General features: G+C 40.9%; 1 long non-coding RNA gene across 3 annotated transcripts in view; it reads right to left on the reverse strand.

The window, feature by feature from the left end:
- LOC147999372 (uncharacterized) overlaps positions 1–10875 on the reverse strand; it is a 267261-nt gene that overhangs the window by 190541 nt on the left and 65845 nt on the right. The gene's annotated exons all lie outside the window — the stretch shown is intronic.

Genomic DNA, 10875 nt, shown 5'->3' on the forward strand with positions numbered 1-10875 from the left:
TGCATAAAGCTAGCAGCACAGATGCATTTCAACTTAGACTTAAACATTGAGTGATAAGAAACATTTCCTGTCTACCTTTTAGCCTCTCTTAAAAACAAGGTTATTTTGTCCAACTTAAAAAAAAAATCTATGTAATGACTACGTGTACATACATTATTTGCATATGCTTCGGTTCATACTGTTTACATGATATCAAGTTAGCTGAAGTAAATTGTATAAACTGCGGACGTGACCGCTCTGTAGTATGGTTAAAGGGAAGGTTTTTATTGTAGACTTGAGAGGCCAGCTGGAGGTATCTGGAAGAGTCTAAAACAGAGAGAAAGAAATACTGAACATGCCCAGGGCTATCTGCAAGAGAGGAAAGAGTAGCAAGGGATAGAGAGAGTATAGCAAGAGAAGCAGGAAGAGAAAGGGGGAGGGGGAGGAAGAAGAGGAGGAGAAGGAAAGAGAGAGACAGAGACAGAGAGACAGAGAGAGAGCGCGTATCTAGGGAGCGGAAAGCCTGTGAATTGGAGGGAATTTAGGGTAGGAGAGGAGGTGAGAAGAGCAGGACGCTAGCTAGCCTGCACTTTGAAATGCGTAACAGGGACTTGGAGTACTGAGGGTTCCCAGAGGCCATCCTGTGCTTTGATATGCTGATAGGCGTCAGAGTGTCCCTTCTGCTAGCCGTAGGGGACCTCTCCTCTGGTAGATGAAAACTGGTTTTACAAGTTACAGAGGAATGCTGGCTTTTATCTAACCACCAGAAATCCCTCTACTGTCCAGGTAATGTTTAGATTTGCAGACTGCCTTTTGGGGTTTGGGGATTGAAGTTTCCTTTATCCAAATCTCTCTTTTTCAGCCTGGCAGCGCTTGCTTACTGCTTTTTTTTTTTTTTTTTTTTTTTTTGTTCTCCCCGACACATCTTTTGTTTACCTGCTGACTCTGTGATCCAACTCTTCCCCGCTGGAAGAAATGATCTAGTTTAGAGGAAAAAGCCAAACAGCAGACCCCTGCTTCTGGGATCAGCATCATCAACTCAAGGGACGCTACCCTCCATTTTTACATACATGTTTTCTATGGTCTATCTCCCATTTAAGGTCTCTGGCCCCCCTCCCAACCTCCACATCCTATAGTCCCTTTATAGCTTACAGGTTTCTACAGATATTTGAATCTAAAAATAAACAGACGAATACTAATTTCTAAAACTTCAGAGCTGTGATCCCCATGAGAGAGAACACACCACATTAGATATTCTGGGTTCATGCTACTTCACTCAATAGACTTTTTTCCAGATCCATCCATTCAACTATAAGTTTAATAATTTCATCTTGATTTATGGCTGAATAAAATTCCATTGTGCACTATGTGTCGTGTTTTCCCAATCCTTTCATTTATTAATGAGCATCCAGGTTGATTGCTTCCTAGACACTGAGAATAGAGTGAGAATAGAGCATCAGTGAACAAGGATGTGTACGTATCCCTGTGGTAAGATGGAGAGTCCTTTGGGAGCATGCACAGGGATGGTGACCCTGAGTCCTCTGGTAGCTCTATTACTAATTTTTGAGAACCTTGTAGACTGATTTCTAAAGTAGCTGTACCAACTTAAATTCCCATTAACTATATATAAGGATTCCCTCTCCCACCCCACCCCCACTCACACCAGAATTTAATGTCATTTGTATTTCTGATGATGGACTGGGTGAAGAAGTTGTGTGGGTGTTCAGATGGAAACCAAAAATCAAGACCAAAGACTTAGACTCAATTCAAATGTAGATTAAATGCATTTATTCTTGCTATCAGCAGAAGGGCGGCAGCCTTACATGTACCCTGCGGAAAGGCGCAAAAGGACGGTTTAGAAAGGTGAATAAAGGTGGCCTTTCAAGGTGTACATTACAATTACATGTGGAATCCGCACCTGAGCCGGAAAATTGTTTACTCTTCTCAGTCGTTTCTCTTCTCCATTATATAGGAATAAAAAGACCACTTCATTCCAGTCCCACCTCAATAAGTTTACAAAAGCAGGAGCTAACTGGTTAAATACCTCACAGCAAGGACACCATTAGGCTGTTCTTACATCACCTCCTGCCACTAGGACCTCACAGTCATTTCCTGGCAAAGGTCAACAGCCCTTAAGCGATGCCTGGTCCCACGTGAAGTTTCCCCACGTGACGTTTCCTTACTTATTACCAGGGAGTTATGTGTAAATTATTACACAGGTCTGAGCACTCTAGGTGAAATGTCACTAATTGATCTGGACAGAGCAGGCAGTAACACAGTGACTTCAGGATAGTGCTGGCTGTCCCGTCCCCACAAAGTACAATCTTAAAGTAGTTTAACCTGTATTTCCCTGATGGCTAAAGATGGCGAACACATTGTAAGCATTTAATAGCCATTTTTCCTTTCCTTTTTTTAAATTAAATTTTCTCATTTATGTGTGTGTAGTTTGGTGTACAAATATCACTTACAGAGGCCACAAGCAGGCATTAGATCAGATGACATAGTTACTGGGAACCGAACCCAGGTTATCTGGAAGAATCACGAGTGGTCTTTTATGGACCACCTCTCCAGCCCCCTCCCTTGTGCTCGTGGAACGTGCTTGTTTTCCAAGGCAGGGAGGGGTTCTCTGTGTAGTCCTGGCTGTTATGGTACTTGCTCTGTTCAAGGTTGGCTTTGAACTCACAGAGATCCTCCTGCCTCTGCCTCCTGAGTGCTGGGATCAAAGGCATATGCCATCACCACCTGGCTCTAGACCCACACGTCCTCTTTTTTTTTAAATGTAAAATGCATTTTAATGACACACGACCGCACACACACACACACACACACACACACACACACACACACACACACACAGCACTTGTGCAAAGGTCAGTGGACAACTTGTGGGTCCTCTCCTTCCTGGAAATTGAACTGCCGTTATCAGGCTTGGTGGCAAACACCCTTACCAGATGTGTCAACATGACTCAGGTTAGCGTCACCTGAGAAGAAGGAAACACATTTGCCTCTATCAGATTAACCCGTAGGCAAGTCCGTGGAGGAGGCATTTTCTTAACTTCTAATTAGCATAGGAGGCCCAGTCAATGTGAGTCGAGTCATTCTTAGGCAGCTCAGTCTGGGCTGTACTAAAGGAAAGTAGTTTGAACAACCAAACATTGCAAACCTGTAAGAAACACACTTCCATGGTTTCTGCTTCAGTCCCTACCTCTAGGTTGCTGTCTGAATTAATACCTTGGCTTCCCTGGGAGATGGATTGTAACCTGTAAGCCCAATAAACTTTTCTTCCTCTCAAACTTCCTCTCTGTGTATTACTTCTATCTACAGAATCTACTTCTGGGCAAGCATTTGTTTTACTTCCCACGGTTGTTTCTTTCCCATTGGATAGGAGTAAACAGTCTATTTCATCCCAGTCCCCATTCTCTGGCCCCTGTACTTCTCTCTTTGAGAATTCTTTTTAATTTCTACGTGCCAATATTGAGTTTCCTCATTATTAAAGAGGATGCCTTTTCTTCAATGCATGCTTTGGATGCCTTTGTCCAAGTTTAGGTGCTTGTAACTGTGTGTTTTCATTTCAGGGTTTTCTTATCTTTTCTGTTGGACTACAGGTCTGTTTTTCTGTCAGTACTATTTTGGTTTTGTTATTAGGACTCTATAATTTAATTGTTCTTTTTTTAAAAAGATTTATTCATTTATTATATATGATTACACTGTAGCTGTCTTCAGATACACCAGAAGAGGGCATCGGATCTCTTTACAGATGGTTGTGAGCCACCATGTGGTTGCTGGGAATTGAACTCAGGACCTCTGGAAGATCAGTCGGTGCTCTTAACCGCTGAGCCATATCTCCAGCCCCAATTTAATTGTTCTTAAACTGTTATTACAACACCCAGTGTTCTTTTTGTTCAACATTGTTTGACTTTCCTTTATCTTTTGTGCATTCAAGGGCCCTTTTTGCTAGTTTATTTGGTTTTTCAAGACAGGATTTCTCTGTGTAGCTGTCTTGGAACTATCTGTGTAGACCATGCTGGCCTTAAACTCTTAAAAGATTGGCCTGCCTCTGCCTCCTGAATGTTGGATGAAAAGGATGCATCTCCACAGCCTGGCTGCATTCTGTTTGTTTTGTCTTGTTTTTTTCCCTTAATGCTTGTGAGAAATGGCTTGGAATTCTGATTGGGGTTGTATTGATTTTTTAAATTGTTTTTGGTAGGAAAATTATTTTCACAATATTTATTTTTCCAGTCCATGAGGATGAGAGGTGTTTCTATGAAGCACCTTCTTTGATTTCTTCAACTGTTTGTTGTAGAGGTCTTCTGTTTCCTTTGGCTAGATTTATTCCTAGAAAATGTATTAGTTTTGGAGTGGCTATGCAAGTGGGATTATTTTACTGATTTCTTTTCCACTTAGGTTGTCATTAGTATGTAGGAAGACCACTGGGGCTGGAGAGACGGCTCAGTGGTTAAGAGCACTGACTGCTCTTCCAGAGGTCCTGAGTTCAATTCCCAGCAACCACATGGTGGCTCACAACCATCTGTGAAGGGATCTGATGCCCCCTTCTGTACTCACATATATGAAATAAATAAGGAAGACCACTGATTTTCATGTGTTATTTTTGTATCCTGCCAGCTGGCTGAAAGTGTGAAGGTGTTTATCAGCATATATATATATATATATATATATATATATATATATATATATATATATATATATATATATGTATATACATACATATGGAGACTTTAAGGTTTCTTTTTTTTTTCTTTTCTTTTCTTTTTTTTTTTTTTTTTTTTCGGAGCTGGGGACCGAACCCAGGGCCTCTCTACCACTGAGCTAAATGCCCAACCCCGACTTTAAGGTTTCTTATGTAGCTAGTAATATTCTCTTCAATGGGAATACTTTGACTCCCTTTTCCTATAAATACCCCTTTTATTCTTTTATATTGTCTTCTTGCTCTGGCTAAGACTTCAAGCAATGGGGCTGGAGAGATGGCTCAGCGGTTAAGAGCACTGACTGCTCTTCCAGAGGTCCTGAGCTCAATTCCCAGCAACCACATGGTGGCTCACAACCATCTGTAATGGGATCTGATGCCCTCTTCTGGTGTGTCTGAAGACAGCTACAGTGCACTCTTAAATAAATTAATCTTAAAGAAAAAAAAAAAGACTTCAAGCAATGTATTTACTGAAATACATTAGAGAGAGTGACCACCCTTGTCCTGTTCTGGATCTGTGGGAATGCTTTGAGGTTTTCTCCACTTAGCATTGTGTTGACCATAGGTTTGTCGTATAAAACCTTTATTTTGTTCATATATGATACCTTCATTTCTAGTCTCTCCATGACTTTTACCATGAAGGGAAGTTTGTTTTCATCAAAGGCCGTCTTGCACCTACTGAGGTCATCATGTGACTTCTGCCTTTGATTCCATTTACGTGTTGTATTGCGTTTATTGAGCTATTCTGTATCTCTGTAATGAAGACAACTTGGCCATTTAGATGCTTTCTTGAATTCAGCTTGCAAATATATGGAGAATTTTTGCATGTATGTTCTTGTGGGAGATCAGCCTATAATTTTTGTGTATGTGTGTGTGTTTGATCTGGTTTTGTTATCAGGACAATATTGACATTGTAACATAGTTTGTAGCCACTTTTTTTTTTTTTAAGATTTATTTATTGTACATTAGTACACTGTAGCAGTCTTCAGACACACCAGAAGAGGGCACCAGATCCCATTACAGATGGTTGTGAGCCACCATGTGGTTGCTGGGAATTGAACTCAGGACCTCTGGAAGAGCAGTCAGCCTTCTTAACCATTGAGCCATCTCTCCAGCCCTTAAATTTCTGTGTATATATCTGTGTCTGTGTGTAGGTATGTACACATGAATGCAGGCCCGCACAGACCTAGAGCTAGAGTCACAGGTATTTGTGAACTGATGTGGATGCTGGGAACTGAACTCAGGTCCTCTGGAAGAGCGGTATGTGTTCCAAACCCCCGAGACATCTCTGGAGCCTGCTGCAGTCATTCTTTACCTTCCTGTTTTGTGGAATAATTATAACATTAGTGTTAGTTCTTTGGTAGCTAGATGTAATCCTGCAGGGAGTCTATCTGGCCTTAGGCTTCTTTATTTGGTAGATTATTATTATTATTATTATTATTATTATTATTATTGCTTCAACTTCGCTATTATATCTACATGTATTCTTTTTTTATCTTGGTTTATTTTTTTCATCTTGGTTTACTTTGGATAGGTCATATGCATCTAGAAATTTACCCATTTCTTTTAGGTTTTCCAGTTTAGCAGAATATAGGCTTTTAAATCATACCCTTATGATTGCTTGGTGGCACCTGCTTACCTCTAATTTTATTAGAGTTTTCCCTCTCTCTTTTGGTTACTTTGGCTAAGGGTTTGTCAATCTTGTTATTTGCTCTGCACTCTTGCAGAGGACTACTGTTCGGTTCCCAGCACCGAGTGGCTCACAACTGCCTGTAAGTCCAACCCTAGGAGACCTAATCCCTCTGTCCTTCTGGGCACATACCCATACACAGAAGCACATGAGTACACATCATTCAACATTTTTAGAAAAATATCCAAATCATGTACTACTTCACCGGTCTCTTCCTTGGTCTTAATTGTTTCTCCCTGTTTAGTGTTTTGGGGTTTAATTTATTCTTATTTTCCCAGTGCCTTGTGATGTATCATTAAGTTATTTGAGTTTTTGTTTGTTTATTTATTTATTGTAGGTACTTAAAGCTCTAAAATTTCTTTCTAGGTCTGCCTTCATTTTAAGAATGTATGTTTAGGGGTTGGGGATTTAGCTCAGTGGTAGAGCGCTTGCCTAGGAAGCGCAAGGCCCTGGGTTCGGTCCCCAGCTCCGGAAAAAAAAAAAAAAAAAAAAAAAAGAATGTATGTTTAGTGTTAGAGGGAAATGTTCTGTAGATATCTGTTAGGTACATTTGGCTTATGATATCATTTAACTTCAGTGTCTCTCAAATGACCAGTCCCTTGGTGAGAGGGATGTTGATGTCTCCCACTGTTACTGTATTGGCTTTAATGTATCACGTTCCATAATATACAAAGTCTGTGACTTTGCATCAAGCTACATTTGCTTAAGGAAATTGTTACAAGTGAGTTTGGTTTGTACACGTGTATATATAACTGTAATTACCTCTTGAGGGATTTTTGCTTAATGAGTATGAAGTGACTTTCTTTATTTCTTGGTTTGAAACCTATTTTGTTAGAATTTAGAATAGCTGTACCTGTTTCTTTCCTAGTTTCTTTTTTCTTTGGAATGACACTTCCCATTCTTATACCTTTGATGGTGAGATAAGGTATGCCTTTAAAAAAATATTATTTACTTTATGTATGTGAGTACACTGTAGCTGTCGTCAGACACACTAGAAGAGGGCAACAGATTGCATTACAGGTGGTTGTGAGCCACCATGTGGTTGCTGGGAATTGAACTCAGGACCTCTGGAAGTGCTTTTAACTGCTGAGCCATCTCTCCAGCCCCCTAGATATGGCTTTTTTGAAGCCCCAAGAAAAATGGTTCCTATTTTCTAATCCTATCTGCTAGTTTGCATCTTTTTCCTGGAGAAGTTGATACTATCAATATTGAGTTACAGTTGATCAAAGTGTATTAAGTCTTGATCCTTTTGTTGCCTTTGTAACAAATGCCTTTTGTAACATCAGCCTCTGTATGCTGTGAGTCCCTGGGAGCACTACCCTTGGCCAACTGAGCTAGTCCTACCTCCTCTATGTGTTGTGGTCTCTGTGGACCTGGGTTCCTTCCCTACTCTGGGGGTGCTCCTGCTTGCCTCCACTATCTTGGATGTGTTTTGTGGGTTCCCATGTGCTTTGGTCACCCTACTCTGGGTCAAGTGTGGCTTACTTCCTACTTGTGCTTCTCCATTGTATTTTGTGCTTCCCCTGCAACCTTGGGAGCCCTACACCGGTAACAATGGTCTTAATCCAAGCTTCTGAATTTTCCTCTCAGTTCTGTTGATCCCTGCGCATTTGAGCACACTACCCTCATCCAGTCCTACCCTTATCTTATTTATTTTCAGTTATCTTAATATTTTACTTCTCCCTCTACAACTTAAATGCCTCTCATTTCCTTTTCTTGCTTAATTTTTCTGCTTAGGACTTAGAGTATTAAGCTGGATATTATTGTCTTGTTCCTGAGCTTAAGGGAAATGACTTTTATGGCATTGAATGTGATATTATCTGTGAGGTTTTTATTTTTTTTTAAATTTTTAATATTTTTAATTTTTTTCTGTGGGTTTTTCATATATGGTCTTTATCACACTGAAGAATGTTCTATCCCTGGTTTATGTTCTCCTTTTTAACCTTGTAAAATATGTAGAAAATGGGGTTGGGGATTTAGCTCAGTGGTAGGGCGCTTGCCTAGGAAGCGCAAGGCCCTGGGTTGGGTCCCCAGCTCCGAAAAAAAGAAAAGAAAAAAAAATATGTAGAAAATAAAAACTTCCATTTAGCCATTTCATTTTTAAATATATGACCTAGTCCTTTAATTATATTATGTTGTATAGTCTTTACTGCTGTCTTTCTTTGTCATCGAAACTCCATATTTATTAAAAATATCTCTGCTCCCTATCTTTCCCTAGGTCAGTCTTTCTCAACCTGTGGATAGAGACCCCTTTGGGGGTCTCATGTCAGACATCCTCTATATCAGATATTAACCTTATGACTCATAACAGTAGCAAAAATTACAATTAGGAGTAGCAATAAAATAATGTTATGGTTGGAGGTAACCACCACTTGAGGAACTGTGTTAAAGGTTTGCAGCACGAGGAAGGTTGAGAAGCATTGCCGTACGGTCTGCTAACCATGCCTCTGCTTTCTATTTCCATCGAAAGAAAAAAAAAGTGTTTAGAGCTCAGACTGAAGTCATCTTGTATGTGCTAAGCAAGCAACAAGCCACTGGATACACTCCCAGGTTCCATTAATTTGGTTACATTTGGTACATTTTATAAATGAAATAATTCACTTAGGAAAATGTCTTTAAGATTCATACGCATTGTATCCTATGTTGTAATTTCCTTCTTTTTATGATTCTGATTTCATTGACCCTGTGGTTCCACCTGGGACCAAAGCCCACATTCATTAAATCTCGTGTTCATCTCATGACTTAAAGTATATTTAAGCTCTCTCTAAAAGTCATCAGAACCTTAACAGTCTCCAAAGTACAAGCCACGTACTCGGGAGGTAGAAGCAGGATGATCAGAGCCTCCTACTTCAGTTACACAGTGAGTTTGGCGCCCACCCAGGCTATGTAAGATCGTGTGTCTCAAGCAACAACCTGCCGGGACTCCAAATCCCTGCTAATCATTCAAGGCACACTCTTAAATGTGCGTCTCTGTAAAATAAAAAGTAACCGAAATAAGTTACAGAGTTCTAATACACAATGGTACAGAGTAAATATTCTCAGGAAGAATGACGCACAGCAAAGAAAAATCTGACGAAATCAAGACTAAAACCTTCAGATCAAACACCGTGCTCTGTAGTTCTTTGAGCAGCCTCTCCATTTTGTGATGGACTCACCTGAGATCCGTGGACAGACCCAGTCTTCCCGCTATCCCAACTACAGCACATAAAATGCTTTTTCTGGTCCAGTGCTTTTCCATGCCCAGAGCTTTTTTTCCCCCTTAGTTTTTATTTATTTTTATATGACTACATTGTTGCTGTCTTCTGACACACCAGAAGAGGGCATCGGATCCTATTACAGATGCTTGTGAGCCATGTGGTTGCTGGGAATTGAACTCAGGACCTCTGGAAGAGCAGTTAGTGCTCTTAACCACTGAGCCATCTCTCCAGCCCGCCCAGACCTTTTCTTCGTGGATGTATCATGGTTGTGGCATCTCTAATATCTTGGGGTCTCTGTAGAAACTAAGGGTTCGCCTTGCCAGCTTTTTAAATGGTGTTTTGTTGCCTCCTTGAAGGAAATCTGATCCTACCACTCATTGCCTGGTCTCTGAAGCCGTGTAGCACAAGGCTCCGTGGCCCTTCATACTTACCTCTCTTCCTTGCAAGGCCAGTATCACAAGATGATGATGTCCGCTCCAGTTGTCATCTGCCCCCTTTGATCCAAAGTAGCAGTAGTTTTGTGTCCCTTCAAGGCTGATCCTGGAGACTTCCTTAGGGGGCCATTTTGGATCGGGAACCTCTGTGTTAAGGATTATATTCACACACACACTTCTTTTAAATGACTTTACATTTTCACAAGTTTAGATTTCTTTTGACAGGTAGTGTCTTCCTCCTAAGGTACCTTTCCTATAGTACAGAGTATGAGGATTCTCTTTAACAATCGCGGGTGCTTTTTGAGCTACCCCTCCCTTTTCTGCAACTTTATACCCAGCTCACGCTCCTTTCTTCATCAAACTACACTTTAAAAATATCTTCTGCTCTCTCACTGTAGATCTGAACAAGAGCAGTAAAAGCTGGGACTGCAGGACTGCGCAGCATTTTGTTGCATTTTTTCAAATAATTGGCTTTTAATTTTAATCTACTCAGTACGAGTGATACATGAGATCAAACCAGGGCGACCTCTCAACCCCCTCAAAAAACAAAAGCATTGTGACTGTTCCTTGAAGGCAGATATTTCTAATTCGGTGTGCTTAATAGTGGATCGTAGGCAATTATTTATCGAATAATGAAGTTTGAATCTCTGACTCTGGAAGACTAGGGGTTTCATCGAACGTCTATTATAATTTCTCGCATTAGCATTGCTGACATTTGCAGAGGTATTCCGTGGACAGTATCCATTTTCAGGCTGTGGCTCTGGGGCCGATGAAGGGGCGTGCCCAGCACCACGGCTCGGCCCACCTGTGCGTTGGTTGGTGGAGTCTCGTTGGAGCCACGCCCCCGAGCGAGCGGTCCACCGCCTTGGA

The sequence above is a fragment of the Rattus norvegicus genome, chromosome 19, assembly GCF_021556685.1.
Source record: "Rattus norvegicus strain SHRSP/BbbUtx chromosome 19, alternate assembly SHRSP_T2T, whole genome shotgun sequence".
Lineage (NCBI taxonomy): Eukaryota > Metazoa > Chordata > Mammalia > Rodentia > Muridae > Rattus > Rattus norvegicus.